A 22016-nucleotide genomic window follows, 5' to 3' on the forward strand; every position below is an offset into this window, starting at 1 on the left:
CCACCTGGGCTGCCCCCCCCCCCCCCATTAAGCATGAATTAAGAAAATGCCTTGTAGCTGGATCTTATGGTTCCCCACTCCCCTTAGATAACTCTAGCTTGTGTCACGTTGAGGTAAAATCAGCCAGGACACAAGGGGGGAAAAAGGCCAAAACTAAACAGCCCAACCTAAAACATCGGTAGAAACATTAGCATTAGGCAGGCAGGTTATAGAAAAGTGGGAGAATCTCTGCTATAGGTTTAAGATGCTCACAATATTCTTAGCTTTTGGGTTGCTAGAAGCTAGTGATCTGTTTAGTTAACACATTCCAAAAGGTTTCAGGTGACAGTCAGTGGTGCTAGGTCAGATGCAGGGGTGGGCAGTGAATTGCTATTCAGGGACTAATGATTGCTCAAGATAATTGGTCTGGATCTGCAGCATTCCAATTCTCTATATTCACTGCATTCAAATGTGCCAGCTGGTGGACTCACTAACACAGACATGGCTTTTTTTTTCCTGGAGATTTCAGCTCACTTACTCCCTGTGGGCACACTGATCTCCCTCCTTCAGCACTTAATATGTTCTCTTATAGCTGGAGAATTTTTCTCCAGCTCCCACCACCAAGTCCCGCCAGTCCCGGAGCCCACTTATAAAACAAACACACAGACTCTTACATTATTTAAACTGCTTGGCCATTAGCTCAGGCCTATCATTGTCTAGCTCTCACTCTTATATTCAGCCCATTTCTATTAATCTATACTTTGCCACGTGGCTCGTGGCTTACCGGTACTTTACATCTTCCTTGTCTTGGCAGTGGCTCCAGCCGGTCTCTCTTTCCTTCCTCCTTCCTCAATTCTCCTCTCTCCTTGTCCCGCCTATACTTCCTGCCTGGTCACTGGCCAATCAGTGCTTTATTTATATAAAGTGATATCCACAGCACTTCCCTTTTTTTTCTTTTTCAAAAAGGAAAGTTTTAACTTCAACATAGTAATATTGCATATAACAAAATAATTATCGAGTAAGAATTATAGTTACAATATAAAAGAAGATATCTATCTTAAATTTGTGAGTTTAAGGTTTTATATCTAACTTATCTTTTATCATAACTAAGGAAAATTGTAAGTATCTAGTCTTTAACCACATCAAAGACCTCAGAAGGATATAATATTACCTGAGAAATGGGAGAAGGATGCAAGCAACTTTTGGGAGTCTTATAGGGTAGACAGAGACAGCTGACAGCCTGGACAGTCATTTAAAGTTCTCTTGTAAAGTTGGGGCATCAGTCTTCAGTCCACAGGCCTAGAGTCTCTCATTTACTTTTTTTTGTGTCCTGTAGAATGTCTTGCAGTTTTCTCTGTAAATCAGGAACCTGAAGGACCATTTTGTCAAGCAAAGTTCAGTGGTTACCTTTCTATGGGTCCTGTATGTCAAGTTGATCAAGAAGTCCAGGCAAAAAAAAAGACACTCCATATGGAGTGTCTTTGATGCCCCTACTCTTCTCTGAAGTAAATTGGTGCTGTCAGGAGCAGACATGTCTCACTGTCCAGAAAGTCTAAATTTTTAAAACATTTTAAATGCCATATTCTGTAGGTCTTTGAAGTGTTTGAAGACTACCTATCTATCTGAAATATATCTATGTATACCTAGAAGACTTAACTAACATGGCTACAAATATGATTATCATAGATGACTAACTATTAATCTATTTTTAATTATCCATTACAATTTTAAATGAGTTACATAAACATAATACCTCAAGCAAGAATAGATATATACAGTATAACAAAATTAAGTTTAAATTTGTATCAATAAACTAAAATCTATAGCAATGTAAAACATCTTAAACAAGTTGTTATTCTTTAAAAGTAGGTTCCTTAATCTACCTTTTCATCCTATCATATCTAAACTATCCCCTTTTTTTCTTTAGAAAGAGATTGTATTTATAATCAACCTGCTTTAAATAAAAATATTGGTTTTTCTCTGTCCCACATCAGAGGGCTCTTCTGATTTGGGACACAAGAATCTTTTAACCATTTTTTTTTTTTTAAGCAATATGTCTGGGTTTAGAGGGGGAGTGAGCCAATTCCATCTCTAAAGCCAGCTTGGTATATTTGGGAATTTGGGCGTAGCTTCTCTTACTACTTCCTGCTGGAGGGGGGCGCTGTATCTTATGGGGACACAAAGAAAATTTTAGGATTATGGAGTAGTCCATGAGGGTGTATCATCTGAGCTAGTTGCCTGAAACCATTTTGGATGTTGGATCATCTGGGCCATGGTGTCATCGGAGACCTTTCAGGGGGTCTTGGCTGGTCAAACCTGATGTATCTTAATCTGGAATAAATCCATAGCCTCTTGCTTTCTGTGGAAACAAAAGCAGAGACTCTTTTCCAAAGCAACATATCCTTACATCCAAATTTTGAAGTCAAGGTACCTTTAAAATTTACATTTTGGCATAACTCAACAGCTTTTACAATCAAATGTTTTTCTTCAGTTATGAATATCAAAGACAACATAATCCAGATTCTCTGTGTGATAGCCATCTTTACGTGGCTTATTACCTTTAATATTTCTTTAAAGACTTTATTTTTATTTTTATTTTATTTTTTTTTTTTTATTTTTATTTTTTTTTTTTTTATTTTTTTTTATTTTTTTTTTTTTTTGGTTTTTCGAGACAGGGTTTCTCTGTGTAGCTTTGCGCCTTTCCTGGAACTCACTTGGTAGTCCAGGCTGGCCTCGAACTCACAGAGATCCGCCTGGCTCTGCCTCCCGAGTGCTGGGATTAAAGGCGTGCGCCACCACCGCCCGGCAAGACTTTATTTTTAAAAACTATCTATTTGTTTATATAACTGTATATATTTCTTTTTTTCTCTCTTTTAAGCCTACGTACATTTTACACACATTGTAAACTATTCCATCTGAATCAGTCTTATTGTGAACCTATTGCTTTAAACTGCAGCCTTCTAAGACTGAAACAGCACTGTGGCTGCTGGCTCCGCCCACTTTAGCTTCCCAACATGGTGGTGGTCCGTTTTCCGCCAGCTCTGGGAGCTGTAACTCTCAGAAATAGTGGGTCTACGCTTTTATCGAAGTAGCGTGTAGCCCAGAAACCTCTTTATATATATACTAGTAAAGACTACATTTACCACACAGTGTAATGTGCTGCTGGCAGACGCCTTATTTCCGCCATACTGCCCGTCAGAAACCCGCCAGTAGTTTAAACCTGCGTTTTGCGGAGTCTAGCTGTCCGTATGACACATGAAGCAGGAACCTGGTTTTGGCTGTATTTAGAATTGGTTATTAAATATTCTCAGGTTTAAGGTGGAAACTCGAGCCGTTGGGCGCCATTTGTAGCTGGAGAAAAATTCCCACCACCAAGTCCCGCCAGTCCCAGAGCCCACTTATAAAACAAACACACAGACTCTTACATTATTTAAACTGCTTGGCCATTAGCTCAGGCCTATCATTGTCTAGCTCTCACTCTTATATTCAGCCCATTTCTATTAATCTTTACTTTGCCACGTGGCTCATGGCTTACCGGTACTTTACATCTTCCTTGTCTTGGCGGTGGCTCCAGCCGGTCTCTCTTTCCTTCCTCCTTTCTCAATTCTCCTCTCTCCTTGTCCCGCCTATACTTCCTGCCTGGTCACTGGCCAATCAGTGCTTTATTTATATAGAGCGATATCCACAGCATTCTCTATCCTTAAGATTCAGTTTGAGGACGCACCCTGGGCTCCAAGGAGAAAGCATGGCCCTGCCCAGCACCATCAGGGACTGAGGGAGACAAGGAGACCCACACACATGCCCAGGACAGTACACTGGGCAGTCGGGCACTATTACAGTGAGAAGATGTATGGTGTGATAAGGAAGGGAGAGAGAGAGAGAGAGAGAGAGAGAGAGAGAGAGAGAGAGAGAGAGGCAGATCTGAAGAGATGAAAGTGGTGAGGAGCAGGCTGAAGTAGGTGACTTGATTGCCAACCAGGGCCATGACTTGATTGCCAACCAGGGCCATGGTGATATCCGGGCCTGGGCTGCTGCCAGGGCCCACGTCTGGGTTCATGGCCCTATTGCAGCTGCAGTCTGTGTTAATGTCCACGACTCCTGATACCAACTCCTGCACAGAGTTGGCCTTGCCCCTCACTGGCAGCAATATTTGGGAGAGCAGGTCCTGCACTTCACCTGGGCAGCACAGTAGAGCTGATCGTGTTTGAGGTGGCATGGGTGAGCTGGCCCTGAGGGCATGAGAGTGGGAGAGTGGGTCCTGCCTCCCTAATCTGCCAGGTGGTGGCATGGGTGAGGGAAAGAGGACCCCTCCCCTTGCCCCTCCTCACCTGTGGCACCCTGCCCCAACCCCTCACCAGTGGCAGCACTGGGGGAATGGGCCCTTCGCCTCACCTGGGCAGCAGAGTAGAGGGATGTGTGAGTGTTGGTGAGCTGGTCCCAAGAATGTGAGTGTGGGAGACCTGGCCCTGCCCCTCATCTGATATGTGGTGGAGGCTGTGGGATGTCTGAGGTGTCTCCAAGCCATGCAACATGAGATGGATTTAGTTTTTTGCTAGTCCAAAAAAAAAAAAAAAAAGGTTTTGGCTACATGATGCCTGATGGAGGCACAGACCCACCACTTCCTAAGTCGGAAGTGAGCATCGATGGCAGTAAACGCACCTCTGCCATGTTGGGAAGCGAAGGGGGTGGAGTCAGCAGTGTTGGTGCTAGCCACACAGTTTAACAGTTTAAAATCTCTCCTGGCCAAAAAAGGATTAGAGATTCACAATAAGGCAGATTCACATGAAATACAACTTTAAATGGTTTACAGTATTGTAAAAATATATGTAGGCTTGGAAGAGAGAGGAAAATGAATATAGACAGTTATATAAAGAAATAAATAGTTTTTAAAAATAAAGTCTTTGAAGAGACAATAAGAATAATATAAAAGTTAAGCCACGTAAGGATGGAAATCACACAAAGAGTCTGGATACTGTATATCATTATATTGTTTTGGAGTTTTTTAACTGGAGAGAGACATTTGATTGTAAAGGCTGCCGAGTTAAACCAATATATATATTTTAAAGGTATCTTGACTTCAAAATTTGGTTCTAAGGATATATTGCTTTGGAAAGGAGGTTCTGCTTTTGTTTCCACAGGAAGCAAGAGGCTGTGGATTTGTTCCAGGTTAAGATGGATTAGATTTGATCAAGTGAGACCTCCTGAACCTTGACAGATGGTATCTATCAACAAAGGTTATAGCCAGTCCTCCCAGGACTTGACCATTATCTTGAATTTTCTCAGGATCACCATAAGACTACCAGTACCCACAATCAGCAGAAAGTAGCCTAGAGGACTACACCCACATCCCCCCACTAAAAAATAGATTATGGATGTTTGTCTTTGTTTAGGGGTTTGGTTACAAATTGTTATTGGTTATAGTAAATCTCTTTTTAAAGGAGGAAGGGGGATATGATATAGAAATATAGAATATAGATATGATAGGATAAAAGGGTAGATTATATGAATCTACTTTTAAAGAGCAACAACTTGTTTAAAATGTTTTACATTGCTATGGATTTTAGTTTATTGATACAAATTTAAAGTTAATTTTGTTACACTGTATGTATATATTTACTCTTGTTTAAGGTACTATGTTTATGCAATTCATTTAAAATTATAATGTATGATTAAGAAATACAGATTAATAATTAGTCATCTATGATAATCAAACATATAGTCATGTTAGTTAAGTTTTCTAGGTATACATAGACATTTCAATTAGGTGGGTAATCTTCAAACACTTCAAAGACCTACAGAATATGGCATTTAAAATGTTTTAAGAACTTAGACTTTCCTGGACAGTGAGACATGTCTGCTCCTGGTAGCACCAATTACTTTAAAGAGGATGATGGGCATCGAAGAAACTCATTATGGAGTTTGCTTTCTTTGTGGCAAAAGTTAACCACTGGGCAAAAAAGTGCCCTTGCCTTGACTGCTTGAGAGGATGTTGTCTAAACTGGACATGAAGAACCCATAGGAAGGTGATCATTGAACTTTGCAAGGCTGTGATGGTCCTTCAGATTCCTGCTTCACAGAGGAGACTGCCAGACATTCTACAGGATACAGGGAAAAGTGACTGAGAGATTCTAGACCTATAGGCTGAAGATGGATGCCCCAATGTTGCAGAGGAAGTTTGGGTGACTGTCCAGGCAGCCAAATGTCTCTGTCATTTCTAGAATTTTGGAAGTTGTTTACCATTGTAAGCACTTCCTGTTTACTCAGGTAATATTAAATCCTTCTGGGGTCTTTAATAGAGTTGAAGGCTAGATAGTTATAATTATAGCTTTCTTAGTCATGATAGAAGATAAATTAGATATAAAACTTTAGAGCCACAAAATAGTATAGATGATAGATTATTTTCTTTAATTTTGCCAAATACAAATAGACTAGATATTGTAACTGTAATTCTTGCTAGATAACTGTTTTGTTGTATATAATTTTACCATGTTAAAGTTAAAAACCTTCCTTTTTGATTAGACAGAAAAGGGGAAGTGCTGTGGGATGTCTTTCTGTACGCTGTGAATATGTGTGGTTCCCATTGGATAATGAGTAAAGTTGTTTTGGACTATGGCAAGAAAGCTTACAACCAGGTGGGAAATCCAAGCAGAGACAGAGAGGGAAGAAAGCCAGAGTTGGGAGAGACACGAGCCTGCAGCCAAAGGAACAACAAGATGTCAGCAGACCCGTAATGCCACGGCCACGTGGCAACATACAGATTTGTAGAAATGGTTTAATTTAAGATAAAAAAGCTAGCTAGCAAGAAGCTGAAGCCATGTAGTTTGTAATTAATACAAGCCTCTGTGATTATTTCATAAGCAGCGACGAGTGCTCCGGTGGGAGAGTTTCATCTGGACTGTGGGGCTAGGCAGGACAGAGAAACTTCTGGCTGCAGGTGGTAGGAGTGAGGGAGAGATGCCCTCCTCCCTCCCAGTCCTCACCTGCCTATGGAAGGTGGGAGGGCTGTCCCTGCCCCTCACCAGCTGCAGCACTCAGGAGAGTGGCTCCTGTGCCTTGCCTGGGCAGCACAATAGAGCTGGCTCTGATGGTGTAGGTGTGGGAAAGCCAACCGTGAGGGCATGAAAGTAGGAGAACAGGTCCTGCTCTTGCTCATGGCTATAAGGGGTGAACTAGCTGGGGCAGTGCTGGAGAGCTCACCCTGGTGGTGAGGACTGAGGAGAGCTTGTGGGCAGATCAATCCAGCAACTACCCAGGCCCAGAACCAGGGTTATGATTTGGCCTACCCCAACATCCAGTCCATCTATGATCTGCTAGAGCATGTGAAGGGGTCTGACCTGCAGAATCAAAGCTTCAGGATCTCCACGACACAGGGAAACAACAATATATGAAAGAGAAGTCCCAGTGTTGATGGTGTAGCAGAAACCAAAGGCCTTGAACCAGACAAATGACTCTTTGCAATGAACACGTAAAGATATATGGATAAAAGGGTTTACTGCATGACTCATTTTGTCACACTACAGCCACTACGATGAGATTTCTCTTTCTTTTTTTTTTTTTTTATCTTTTCTCTTACATTTTACTTTGTTTTATTTTGGGGGTGTGTTGCAAGGGCAGAAAGTGGATACAAAGTGATAGGGAGATGAATAGAATAGAGATGCATGATGTGAAAGCCACAAAGAATAAATAAAAAGAAAGTTAAAAAAAAGATTCAATTTGAGGTGTAGGGCTCAACGGTTAAGAGCACTTATTGCTCTTGCAGAGGACCTAGGAAGGTTTGGTTCCCTGCACCCATTTGGTGGCTAAACACAGTCTGTAATCCCAGGTGATGCCCTCTTCCAGTCTCCTTGGGCACAAGATTTTCTCATGGTATATATATGCAAGCAGAATGCCCAAAGACATAAAAATAATTTCTAAAAAAGGACTCAATTCAAGCCATAGACAGCCTTGAGCAGTCCCCAGTGTGCTTTAGAGATCTCGTCTGTGATGTGAGCTTTTGGGCTAGATTAACTTTGGAAACAAAGTAAAGCAAACAAATGAAACACAAGAAGCAAAGAAATAAACACCCACAAGGAGTAGGATTTTATGTTCATGTCCAAACAAAGTGTCCATAGAACCCCAATCATTAATCAGTCTGGATTGGTTTAGTTGAGGTGGGTATGGTGAGCTAGGAGTCGACTTTGGATGGCTTTCAGGATGACATCTGAGTACCTTCATGGACTTGTAGAACCTGGAGGAACTGCTTGAGAGCCCCAGACCAGACACTTGAAAGTCAACCATTGTGTTCCTTGGAGTACCTCCAGGAAGCCTTTCTTTTTTCCCTAAGATGTATTTCTTTTATTTTATGTTCACGAATGTTTTACTTGCATATGCATGCCTGGTGTCCAAGAAGATTAGAGAAGGACATCAGATTCTCTGGAATGGAGTTAAGGATGGTTATGAACTACCATGTGGTTGCTGGGAATCGAACCTGTGTTCTCTGCAAGAGCAACACATGCTCTTGACCAATGATCCATCTTTCCCGGTCCTAGTGAAGCCTTTTAATCATGCTGGCTCTTTCTTTTTCTGCACTGCTTAGCATGCACGGATATATCACACACTCTGGCCTATATCTACACTGATTTAGAGGTGTGTGTGTGTGTGTGTGTGTGTGTGTGTGTGTGTGTGTGTGTACATGTGTGTACACATACACAAGTGTGCACGATTGATTGAAGCTTAAAACAGTCTGCAGTAGCCAGGCAGTGGTGGCACAGGCCTTTCAACCCACATTTGGGAGGCAGAGGCAGGTGGATTTCTGGGTTTGAGGCCAGCCTGGTCTACAAAGTAAGTTCCAGGACTGCCAGGGCTACACAGGGCTACAGGTTCCAGTAGATAGAAGGTTGTGGAAGATGTCTGCATGAGCTCACCATGGCCTCAACATTTGGTGTTTGGGACCAGCTCCTGCAATGCGGGATTAAATTATTGTTGAAGATACCCCCGGTGAAACCCTGGGCTCACTGCCAACTCCCCACTTGTCTTAGTAATTTTCTTACCTCTTTGGGCAGAGCTTTACTTCCCTGATTGAAGTAACTTTTTACTATCATCTTCGCTTGGGGAGCGCTGTGAAAACTTTAGGGGTGGAGAGAAACACCTACCTTATGCAGTACGTGATTTGTCCAAGGCTGGTCTTGTTCAGGGATGCTTGCCCTAGCATTTACGGCCAAAATGTTTCTAAGGCTCATGTGGTTGGAGCGCCATCTAGTGGTAGAAAAGAAGAGTGCATGCGCCAGAGGAACGGTCTCTTGGCACTGGAAGGTAAGAACTCAGGTTAACAGCACTCAGGGACTGTCTATCAACAAGAGTGCCACGCAAAGAGCGCCAAACCTGTACTTAATTCTGCTAATTTTTTAAACTAATTATTTCAAAGGCATGTTAACATTAAAAAGAGTTCTCTGTGTTATTCTTTTTCTTTTTTTGGTTTTTCGAGACAGGATTTCTCTGTGTAACAGTCCTGGCTGACCTGGAACTCACTGAGGTCCACCTGCCTCTGCCTCCCAAGCACTGTGATTAAAGGCGTGCGCCACCACTACCTGGTTCTCTATGTTGATTCTTAAAAACATGCTCTTCCCACTCATTTAATGCGTGTTGTTGGGGAGGGTGGTGCGGTACGCCTCCACGTCCGTGTGGGTAACTCATAAGACTTGAATCTTGCCTTCCACTACATGGGTTTTTGGCGTCAAACTCAGGTCCTCAGCTTGAAACAGATGCCTCTACCAGCTGAGCCTTCTCCTTGCCCTACTAATGTGGGTGGGATCTATGGCAAGGTTTGGAGGGAGAAAGAGTAAGTGAGAAATGATGCAATTATATTAAACCTCAAAAATAAAAGAAAAATATTAAAATAATATAAATTTAATTCAATAACAAAATATATTCTATTTAGTCTTATAGATTTTTACTCCTTTTTCTTCCTTTTGTGTTATTGTATATTAACTGTACAAAATAATGAACACTACATGACATTTCACACATGGGTGTTGCTTCGAGTAATAGAATTCCCAGCACTAGTTATTAAATGATTGCCCTGATTCAGGGAAACCTAGGAGAAATAATGTGGCGAATTCAGTGATGATTCACTACTGAGAAGTAAATCAGACTGCCAGGATGTCTTTTGATATGTTGAATGTTAATGTTGTAGAAAGTCTTAAAGACATTCCAGTCCTATGATTAGCGTTTCCTTCGCTAACTAATAACTCTTCTATTTATAAGATTTTATTTTTTGGGGGGAGGCAGATGGGTGAGACTGGGAGATATAATATGGAGACATGATGTAAAAGACACAGTAATTAAAAGAAAGTTAAAAAAAGATTTTATTTTGCCACTTATATTAGGATTGTATTTATTTCAGTGCCTGTTTAGACTTGGGCAACAGAGGAAACCATGAAGTCATTTACATGTTTGAATTTAACGTAAACATGAGACACAATATACTATGGATATGCTGACTTTTTGACCAAGCATATGAATACATACAGATATATGTACACACACACACACACACACACACACACACACACACACACACACACACACACGCACACATGCACACACTGCCACATTGGAACTAAGCTGCATTGCATAATGCAGCTAACATTCTTAGTCACAGATTATCACATATTATGTGTTCCTCTAGTACATGGGAGGGTGATGATTATAGACCCTTCTGGTTGCTGCTGTTTTTCTAGGACCATAGGAAATGTGTGGGTGTTTACCCGTACATGTCTGTGCATGCGGTGTCTTCAAAGGCCAGAAGAGGCGTCAGATCCCCTAGAAGTGGAGTTACACACAGTTGTGAGCTGCCATGTGGGTCCTGTGGAAGAGCAGCCACTGCTCTTAACTGCTGAGCCATCTCTCTGGCCTCAACTTCAGATATTTTGCAAATTATATGTCTGAACTCTTTAAGGAAACAGTTAAAAGGAAGATTGTTTACAGATGTTCATCTGCAAGCCTTGTTTCAAAAGTTCAACACACACACACACACACACACACACACACACACACACACACACACACACGTATACCCAGGTACTAAGCCTTATACTTGGACTCTGAACTCCTAACACAACACAGTGCAGGGTTTTGTTGATGAGGAACTGGCCATTTCTCAGAGGAGGCATTGGGGACATTTCTTAAAGGTACAGAACAAAACTGTAGTTTCCTAGACCCGTTGTTCTGTGTAACCTGGAGCTCTAGGTCCTGTTCCTGACTACATGACCAAACAATTACTCCTAAAGTGGCAGCAGTCAATCCAGGCTTTCCTTGTGGAGCTGAGCTTTTGCTAACACTCACTTCCGTCCATTGCTTAAGCATGTGGCACTTGTTGAAACTGACTATTTAAGAGACTCTCAATGTATTCTGAGCAAGGCTCCTAGTTCTACAGAAACTTTAAGCATCTCAATAGTGGGGTCACTGAGGTTAGTGAAAGACTCTAGATGTCCTTGCCTTGTGGTTCTGGAGGTAAAGTGAAGGATTCCTGGGATTCATGGTAGGGTCATCTCCAGCCCACAGTCCAGGTTATCAAAAATAAGTCCCAACTCTGCTTTACCTGTTAGTCATTCCTGCTGTGGGATGGTCTGTATGTCAAGTGTGTTGCTGACTGGTCAATAAATAAATCACTGATTGGCCAGTGGCCAGGCAGGAAGTATAGGCGGGACAAGGAGGAGAATAAAGCTGGGAAGTGGAAGGCTGAGTCAGAGACACTGCCAGCTGCCATGATGACAAACAGCACGTGAAGATGCTGGTAAGCCACGAGCCATGTGGCAAGGTATAGATTTATAGAAATGGATTAATTTAAGCTGTAAGAACAGTTAGCAAGAAGCCTGCCATGGCCATACAGTTTGTAACCAATATAAGTCTCTATGTTTATTTGGTTGGGTCTGAGCGGCTGTGGGACTGGCAGGTGAGAGAGATTTGTCCTGACTGTGGGCCAGGCAGGAAAACTCTGGCTACACATTCCTCTTATAATTGTCGCTTTATTGGAAGTCAATGACTCATTTATTTAGAAGCTCCTCTTTCTACTAGTTGTCTGACATGGCTGCAGCACATTCTCTCAAAGCCATGCTGAAGGATCTATAGAAGCAAGAAAGAAACATGGATTCTCACAGTTGATGGCATAGCACAGGCCTGTTGCTCTTCTCCTTAAGGCTGGAGGTAAATCCTGAAGGGAGGAGGATCGAGTGGTGGCATTATGGGAAGAGACATCAGCCATGATGTCTGGTCATCATCCGCATCTTAAATTTTGTTCCTGGTTCAGAATACTGATAAGTATCAAAGTCTCCCTTAGCTTACAAAGCAAATCCCTCCATCCTGGAGGAGTAAAATTATATTAAAAGAAAAACCACATGTTACATATAATCCAAAACCAGAGCAGAGAGGATAAGTTCTGTAGAACAATCCTTTTTTTACACTATAATATATACTACTCTCATCAGTTAATAAAAACCTGACAGGCTATTAGTTGGGCCGGAAGTTATGTGGAAAAGCCAAACTAAGTATGCCAGGAAGAGGAAGGGCAGAGTCAGCAGTCACCAGCCAGATACAGAGGAAGCAAGATGAGAATGTTGTACCAAGAAAGGGTACCAAGGCATGTGGTTAAACATAGATAAGAATTATGGGTTAATTTAAGTGTAAGAGCTAGTTAGTAATAAGCCTGAGCTACTGGCCAAGCATTTATAAATAATATTAAGCCTCTGAGTCAATTATTTGGGAAGCAGTTGTTGGGTATTTGGGACTTGCTGGTGGGACAGAAACTTCTACCTACAGATAAGAGAGAAGAACATGTTAGCAATTTAAGGCATAGAAGACTATAAAAAGCAGTATGTGGAAATATTGATGTCATTAAAACAAAGAATACAATATAGGAGAAAAATGTGATAGAGAACTTTAAGAATGAATTCATGAATTGGAAGACAAGATTAAGGGACTTTTTTTTCCTGGGAGAGAGATGTTCTAGAATATTATTTTAAGGTGTGTTACTTTTGTTTATGTTACATTTCTTTTTTTTTTTTTTGGTTTTTCGAGGCAGGGTTTCTCTGTGTAGCTTTGCACCTTTCCTGGAACTCACTTGGTAGTCCAGGCTAGCCTCGAACTCACAGAGATCCGCCTGCCTCTGCCTCCCGAGTGCTGGGATTAAAGGCATGCACCACCACCGCCCGACTATGTTACATTTCTTTAATTCTGTGAAGCTGTGTTACTGTGCCTGTCTAAAACACCTGATAGTTTAATAAAGAACTGAACGGCCAACAGCAAGGCAGGAGAAAGGATAGGTGGGATTGGAAGGCAGAGAGAAGATACAGAAGGAGAAATCTGGGAGGAGGAGGAAGAAGGAACAAGAGAGAAGGAGGAGGACATGAGGGGCCACCCACCCAACTACACAGCCAACCATGGAGTAAGAGTAAGATTTACAGAAGTGAGAGGATGGGAAAAGCCCAGAGGCAAAAGGTAGATGGGATAATTTAAGGAAAGCTGGTGAGAAGCCAAGCTAAGGCTGGGCATTTATAATTAAAAGTAAGCCTCTGTGTGTGATTTATTTGGGAGCTGGGTAGTGCCCCCCCAAAAGAGCAAAAATAAACAGCAATAGAGAGAAGGAAAAGAAAAGAGATAAAATACAAGAGAAAACCAGCATATGAGGAGGCCAGAAGTGTCGATTTCCTGGTAATAGGAGTCAGAAAAAAGAATGGCAAAGCTGAGACTTGGAAATTTTTGAAGTGAGGGAGATAATGTTCCTACAATTCAGGGACATGGAACATCCTCAGTTAAAGGATCTGTAGCACAGTGTTCACTGACACAACCATTGTAGAACCTCTTATCAGCAACACTTTACACAAGAGTTTGCAGATTTGTGTACATTTCATATCCAGAAAATTCATGCTCTCTCTCTCTCTCTCTCTCTCTCTCTCTCTCTCTCTCTCTCTCTCTCTCTCTCTCTGTGTGTGTGTGTGTGTGTGTGTACCTCACTGAGGGCTACACACCTCACACCTCATTCCCAGGGGGGAGCCTCTAACTCAAAGTAGCCTGGCCAGGAGCTATTTCCGTCCTTGAGTCCACAGGTTGAATCACAGGCCTGGACTAGGCTGTCCCCACAACTGTTCCCTGGTCATGCTGCCTGTCTGCTGCCCTGTCCGAGGCTCTTAACTGCCCCACTCAATGTTTCAACAACCTTGTCTTTCAGAGGACTGGGGTCAGGGACTGCATTGTACCTTCTCTGTTCTATTTCCTCTGTTGCCACAGCTCAGCTGCCTTGTTTTACTCTTCTGTTAGAGCAGTGGTTCTCAACCCTTTCCCACTCCACTGTGACCTTTAACACAGTTCCTCATGTTGTGACCTCAAACATAAAACTATTTTTGTTGCTACGTCATGATTGTAATTTTGCTACTATTATCAATCATAATGTAAATAACTGTGTTTTGTGATGGTTTTTGGTAACCCCTGTGAAAAGGGTATTTGACGTTCAAGGGATCATGACCCACAGGTTGAGAACTGCTGTATTGGAGGGACGCAGAGAAATACCTGGAGCTAGCATATCTGTTTGAAGGGCTTAGCATGACATTTATGTGAACATCTCATTTTTTTTAACCCCATAATCCATAGTATGGATTAGTGTTTTACATGTGTAAGTGATAATCTCAAAACAGGATCGATGGTCAGAGTATTAAAGACATGAAAGTAGGACCGTTTTGGCTAAAGTGAAGATAAGGGCCGTGAGCTCTACTATCCTGCCTCCTAATTCCCCTGTGAAGACCCCTGTGAAGGCATCATGTAGAGCCTGTATTCCAGCACTTAAAACCCAAGATGTGACCACCTGACTGGGTTCCTAGCTTCAAGCAAAGAAGAAAAGGCTGTACCTAAAAGCATCACATATCTCCCCACAGCTCTGGAGGTATGGAGGATCAAAATGGCTTCACCAGGGGAAGGCTGCAAGTCTCAACTGGGTTGGGCTCCTTTCTCTCTCACTTGGCTGCAGGCTCTTCTGCAAGGCTCCCTGGCAGGTTAGCTGGACTTGTTCAGGGTTTTAAGAGACCAAGTTTTTTTTTGTTGTTGTTGTCATTGTATTTTTATTCACATTGTGTGTTTTGGCATTTCTCCAGAGGATCAGGAAGAGACAGATTGGGAGGCTGGGGCACAAGGGCGGGGGGGGGGGGTCCCTAGTTCCCCTGTAACCCATTCTGGCCCAACCACAGGGGAGCAAACATATGGTGTTGGAGGGTCAGGGGAGGCACAATCATCCCTCCCCTGGAAGGATGTATAAAGCTGCACTCATGCACACAGATAAGGCCCTCCCCATTTCAGGGGTGGATTCAAGGGGCAGGAGAAGGAAGCAACAATGCCCTGCTGTGGATAGGCAGTTGTCCCCTTCCTGTCCCATCCCTACTCTGTGCCCAAAGTCCATTGAGCACCCCTCCTCTTTGTGTGGCCATTCTCCCGTGACCTCCAGCTCTTTCCTGCTGCCAGGGACAAAAAGACAAAGGGCACAAAGCAGAAGGCTAAAGTCCACCCCTTAGTCCTTGTCCCTCATGTTGGATTGTCTGTCCCCTGCGTGACGTGGTAAAGGGTAAGAGCAAGTAGAAGTAGATGTGGCCCAGGTCCTTGGTGGCTTTTTGGAGGCACACACTTCTGGTTATTGTGGATCCCCCATCTGCCTTCCTTTTTGATGTGACAGACACAGTGAGTACACATGGAAGAGGCACCCATGTGACTAATGAAGGCTGAGAGCTGATACTTTCCAGGACCATCCTGGACTTTGGGTCTCATAGCACAGACTCAGCTGAGCATCCCTCTGAGATGTCCATGGTGGCTTCTGTATCTAGGTCATCAATGTGACGGAAGATTCAGTCTACAGCCCATTCTAAACTATTGTTCATGTCCCACAGAGCTTTCAGGCCCTGATCTAGTGAGAAGCCCGTAGAGACAATGGTGGTCACACAGTCCTCTGGTGGGGGATCGGTGGCTACACTTGTATAGGCATCCATAGGGAAGTCTATTTCCACCAACTGTGTGATGACTGAGTCATCCATCCAGCATGGGTGCTATCGGTTCAACTGAAGTGATCAGGGCTGGGGCAATGTCAGGCACTCCCCCTCTCTAGGCTTTTGCTGTGTGTCCCTCAACTGGTAGATATCTAGTCCTCTGGGATGTCAACGGACACATGCAGTTTCTTGGACACACAAACTAAGCCAAGAGGTAGACTTCTGGATGACTAGGGAGTCAGAGAAGGTGGCAAACCACGTGAGATACATTCTTTTTAAGACTAAGCTTGGAGCTAAAAGAATTCCACCTCTACCGTACTTTGGTGGTTAAATTGACAGGATCTAGGATCATCTATTAGAGAAACCTCTGGGCATGTCTATGGCAGTGTTTGTAGATTGGGGAAATTGGGATGGGATGATTCACTCTAAATGTGGGCAGTACCAGCCTAGGTGCGGGATTCTACAATAAGTAAAGAGAAGAAAGTGTGTGGATTGCTGGCACACATCTCTCTCTGCTTCACAAGTACAAATGACCAGTTTCTGTTGCCATTCCTTCCCACCATGGCGGACTGCACCTTGAACGGTGTGCCCAAGGAAACCCTTCCTTCCTTAAGTTGCTTTTGTTTTTCAGGTATTTTGCCATCATAACAAGGAAAGTAGTGAATAGAATACTCAATTGGCCAAAGCTGTCATATATACCAGCCCAGGTTCAGAGGAAGAGAAACAGATTCCACTTCCTGGTGGAGGTGTCAAAAGTTTGTAGCTGCCGTCAATCCTTGGTAACGACCACCTGTGTGTCAGGAACAGTGTTAGGATTCCTCAATGCAAAACCAAACACATCTGTAATTCCAGCACTTCAGAGGCTGATGCAGGAGGAGGCAGAGTTCCAGACCACCCTGGCTATACCATACAGCCATAGCTTATATGAACAAAAGAGGAGCAAAAACCGAATAGAACACAACCCTGCCCTGGGGAGTTCACACAGGTCACAAAATGAGCGAAGGGGTCAGAGCAGGAGGGCCAGTGTGAAGCAGTACCACAAGCTAAACAATCTCAACAGGCAGTTCTGAAAACGGGGGGCTGTAAATCCAGGGTCCCACCTCACCCCACCCCAAGAGTGTCCACAGCTCTGAAACCAGGGAGATGTAAATCCAGAGTTCCATCCCACCCCACCCCAACAGTGTCCACAGCTCTGAAACTGGGGAGCTGTAAATCCAGGGTTTCATCCCACCCCACCCCACCAGTGTCCTGTGTCAGTTACTGTGAATTGCCAGGTTTGCTAAGAATCAGGCCGAGTTCTGTTAGCCTCATTGCTGATTCTCATACCAGCTTCACTGCAGCAGCCTCCATACACTAGAATCTTCTCCATGCTTCTTATTTGATCACATAATTCCTTGGGGTCAGTCATGTCTCAACACCTGCCCCTATTTACTGATATAAACCATTTCATAGATGCTTCACGAGAGGCCTTTAGTGATGGACAGAGAGCACGTCAACCCAACATTAGATGCCCTGAACTGTTCCTCTTGACTCATTTCTTTAGTTAAATTTCTGGTGCCTTTTCTTGGGCTATGAGGCAACTATAGGTTTGTAGGCTACAGGAGGATTGAAGTGATGTGTTTAAAGCTGTCTTTGTTTTGTTTTTATCAGAAGATGGAAAGATTTCCCATGTTTATGGATCAGTAGGATTAATACAGTAACAATGGCCATCTTACCAAAAGCAATCTATATATTTAATACAATCTCCATTAAAATCCCAACACAATTCTTTATAGACCTTGAAAGAACAACATTCAACTTTATATGGAAAAACAAAAAACCCAGAACAGCTAAAGCAATCCTGTACAATAAATGAACTTCCAGAGGTATTATCATCCCTGATTTCAAGATCTGTTATAGAGCTATAGTAATAAAAAACCCCAGCATGGTATTAGCATAAAAACAGACCTAGCAACAGTGATATGTAGCCTAAACTGGCCATCTCCTGTGACCAGGCAAGTCTTCTAGTGGAGGGATTAAGACACCAACCCACCCATATAACCTTCAACCTACAGTCTGTCCTGCCTATGGGATGTGGTGAGGTAAGGGTGGCACAGAGATTGTGGGAGTGGTCAACCAATAACTGGTCCAGCCTGAGACCCATGCCACAAGAGTGAGTTCACCCCTGACACTGCCTGGAGTGCCAGGACTCAGGCTGGATGGCTCAGAGACATAGAATAGAAAGAAAAAAGTCAGAGTAATGACGCCTAATGATATTCTGTTGTATTCATAGATCAGTGACTATCCCAATTGTCATCAGAGAGGCTTCATCTAGTAACTGATGGAAACAGATACAGATACCCACAGCCAAACATTAGGCAGAGCTTGGGGAATCCTGCAGAAGAGAGGGAGGAAGCATTGTATGGAGCTGGAAGTTTTCCTGTGTCCTTCCTGGCCCTGCAGTCCCAGAGCCACTTATAAAATAACCACTCAGAGGCTTATATTAATTACCAACTATATGGCCTATGGCATACTTCTTGCTAGCTAGCTCTTCTCTCTTAAATTAACCCATTTCTATTAATCTATGTTTTGCCATGTGGCCGTGGCATTACTGGTCTGCTGGCTGCATCTTGTTGCTTCTTGGGCAGTCGGCTCACGTCTCCTCTTACTCTCCTTTCTCCTTTCATTATCTCTCTTGGATTTTCCCACCAGGCTCCATCCTGCCCTGACATATGCCAATACAGGTTTATTTATCAACCAATCAGAGCAACACATATTCACAGCATACAGAAAGACATCCCATAGCACTTCCCCTTTTCTGTCTAATCAAAAAGAAATGTTTTAGCTTTAACATAGTAAAATTACATATAACAAAACAGTTATCAAGCAAGAATTGCAGTTACAATATCTAGTCTATTTGTATTTGGCAAAATTAAAGAAAATATTCCACCATGTATGCTATTTTTGTAAGTCTAAAGTTTTTATCTAATTTATTTTATTTATTTATTTTTTTTTCGAGACAGGGTTTCTCTGTGTAGCTTTGCGCCTTTCCTGGAACTCACTTGGTAGTCCAGGCTGGCCTCGAATTCACAGAGATCCGCCTGGCTCTGCCTCCCAAGTGCTGGGATTAAAGGCGTGTGCCACCACCGCCCGGCCTAATTTATCTTTTATCATGACTAAGGAAAGCTATAATTGTAACCATCTAGTCTTCAACTCCATCAAAGACCCCAGAAGGAACATAATAATATCTAAGTAAACAGGAAGTACATTTTAAATAACTTCCAAAGTTCTAGAAATGACAGAAACGTCTGGCTGCCTTCACAGTCACCTAAAGTTTCTCAGCACTGTTGGGGCATCTATTTTCAGCCTACAAGCCTAGAGGCTCTGGTAGACTTTTTAGTGAAGCAGGAAATCTGAACAATTGTCTTGCCTATTGGCAAACTCACTTCTCCCTGTGTCCTGCAGAATGTCTGGCAGTCTCCTCTATGAGGCAGGAACCTGAAAGAGCATCTTGCCCTGTTTAGGCAAAGTTTAGTGGTCACTTTCCCAAGGGTCCTGCATGTCCAGTCCATACAACATATTGTCCTCAGTCCAGGCAAGAGCAGTTTCTTGCCCAAATGACCAGTTTTACCAAGAAGATAAACTCCATATAAAGTGTCTTCATCACCCATCTTCCTCTTTGAAGTAAATCAGTGCTGCCAGGAGCAGACATGTCTCATTGTTCAGAAAAGTCTAAGTTTTTAAAACATTTTAAATGTCATATTCTGTAAGTCTTTGAAGATTACCTACTTAATTGAAATATATCTATGTAAAATATATCTAAAAAACTTAACTAACATGACTACAAGTTTGATTATCATAGCTGACTAATCATTAATCTATATTTCTCAACTATATACTACAATTTCAAATGAGCTTCACAAACACAATACACCAAACAGAAGGGGAAATATATACAGTATAACAAAATCAACTTCAAATTTGCATCAATAAACCAAAATCTATAGCAATGTAAAACATTTTAAACAAGTTGTTGCTCTTTAAAAGTAGATTCAATAATCTACCCTTTCATCCTATCATATCTGTAATATCCCTTTTTCTTCTTTAGAAAGAAATTGCATTTATAATCAACCTCCTTTAAATAAAAATAAACATTTATAAACAATATTTTGGGAATTTGGACATAGCATCTCATACTACTTCCTGCTGGTTGGGATTTTATGGGGATCCTGAGAAAATTAAGAACTATATAGTTAAATCTTGACTGTAGTAGTCTGTGAGGCTGTATCCGTCTTTCAGGGGGTCTTGGTTGATCAAACCATATTAGCCTGGAAGCAACCCATAGGTTCTCAACTTCTGTGGAAACAAAAGCAGAACCTCTTTTCCAAAGCAATGTATCCTTAGACGTAAATTTTGAAGTCAAGATACCTTTAAAATATACATATTGGTTTAACTGAGTAGCCTTTACAATCAAATGTCTCTCTGCAGTTAAAAATCTCCAAAATAACATAATAATATGTAGTATCCAGATTCTTTGTGTAATTTCTATCTTTACCTGGCTTAACTTTCATATTATTCTTATTGTCTTTAAAGACTTTATATTTTAAAACTACTTATTTCTTTATATAACTATCTATATTCCTTTTCCTCTCTTCCAAGCCTATGTACATTTTTACACACACAGTAAACTGTTTAGAATTTTATTCCATCTGAATCTGTCTTATTGTGAATCTGTAATCATTTTCTGACCATTGATTTAAACTGCAGTGTGGCTAGGACTGAAGAGGCAGCCTTGGCTGATGGCTCCGCCCACCTCAGCTTCCCATGGCAGAGGTGTGCTGTGGGATGTTCTGTATGGCAAATGTGTTGCTGATTAGTCAATAAATAAAACACTGATTGGCCATTGGCTAGGCAGGAAGTGTAGGCGGGACAAGGAGGAGAATAAAGCTGGGAAGTGGAAGGCTGAGTCAGAGAGACACTGCCAGCCGCCATGATGACAAACAGCATGTGAAAATGCCGGTAAGCCACGAGCCATGTGGCAAGGTATAGATTTATAGAAATGGATTAATTTAAGCTGTAAGAACAGTTAGCAAGAAGCCTGCCACGGCCATACAGTTTGTAAGCAATATAAGTCTCTGTGTTTATTTGGTTGGGTCTGAGAGGCTGTGGGACTGGTGGGTGAGAGAGATTTGTCCTGACTGTGGGCCAGGCAGGAAAACTCTAGCTACAGAGGTGTGTTTACTACCAACTCTGGGAGCCAATCTCACTGCCACTGACTCTGGGAAGCAGTGGGTCTATGACTCCATCCAGCAACGTGTAGCCCAGAAACCTTTTTTTTTTCTTTTGTCTGTACGAGCAAAAGCTAAATCCACTGTGCAGTGCACTGCACAGCTTGGAGACACCTCTGTGTACCTCAGCAGGAATCTGCCATACTATAGCTCAAGCCTGCATGCCACAGAATCTCTGTATCAGGGCTTGCCTGAGAGACACAACTAGGAAGCTGTTTTTAGCTCCATTTTAGAATATATATTTTTAAAGCTTTCTTAGGTTTTGGGTGGAAATTCTTGCTACCACATTGGGAGCCAAAATGTAGTCAGTAGTTCTCCTGTGTCCCACCCAGCCCTGAGGTACTGCAGCTTCTTATAAAATAATCACTTAGAGGCTTATATTAATTACCAACTGTATGGCCTATGGCCCAGGCTTCTTGCTAGCTAGTTCTTTCATTTTAAATTAACCCATTCCTATTAATCTATGTTTTGCCGTGTGGCCGTGGCATTACCTGTCTGCTGGCTGCATCTTGCTGCTCCTTGGGCAGTCGGCTCCCCTTACTCTCCTTTCTCCTCTCACTATCTCTCTTGGATTTGCCCCCCTGGCTCCATCCTGCCCTGCCATAGGCCAATGCAGGTTTATTTATCAACCAATCAGAGCAACTCATATTCACAGCATACAGAAAGACATCCCACAGCAATTGTAGGAGCCAGAGGGGCCAAGGACATCACAAGAAAACCCACATCAACAGCTAACCTGAGCTCACAGGGGCTCACAGAGTCTGAGCTGACA

Source organism: Peromyscus californicus, unplaced genomic scaffold (assembly GCF_007827085.1).
Source record: "Peromyscus californicus insignis strain IS unplaced genomic scaffold, ASM782708v3 Scaffold_18__1_contigs__length_77618521, whole genome shotgun sequence".
NCBI classification, from domain to species: Eukaryota; Metazoa; Chordata; class Mammalia; order Rodentia; family Cricetidae; genus Peromyscus; species Peromyscus californicus.